Below are 307 nucleotides of genomic sequence, written 5' to 3'. Positions count from 1 at the left end.
GCCAGCCCTAGTGTGATAGCAATAAGTTTGAAGAACATGTAAAAATTTAACCCTTGGAGTGGGGCTACCCTCCCGCACTGCAAGGATTAAATGAGAACTATGAGGTGAGTGATTTCCTTATAGTTCGAGCCAACGTGTTGCGCGACAACTTCATGGACCAGATGGTGGAGACTCCTACCAGAAAAAATGCCATCTTAGATCTAATTGTCACTAATAATGCAGAGTTAATCGAGGATATTGTAATTGGGGAGTCATTGGGTAATAGTGATCACAATGTGATTACTTTTAATATTGAACACAGAAAAGG

The 307-nt window shown here is 40.7% G+C and overlaps 1 protein-coding gene across 1 annotated transcript in view; it reads right to left on the bottom strand.

Moving 5' to 3' along the window:
* Nucleotides 1–307, bottom strand: part of KIFC1 (kinesin family member C1) — a 19475-nt gene that overhangs the window by 16677 nt on the left and 2491 nt on the right. The window lies entirely within an intron of this gene.

This window comes from Nanorana parkeri, unplaced genomic scaffold (assembly GCF_000935625.1).
Source record: "Nanorana parkeri isolate BGI_ZX_2015 unplaced genomic scaffold, ASM93562v1 scaffold321, whole genome shotgun sequence".
Taxonomy (NCBI): Eukaryota; Metazoa; Chordata; class Amphibia; order Anura; family Dicroglossidae; genus Nanorana; species Nanorana parkeri.
The sequence above is the reverse complement of the archived record's forward strand: the minus strand, read 5'-3'. Positions and strand labels throughout refer to the sequence as shown.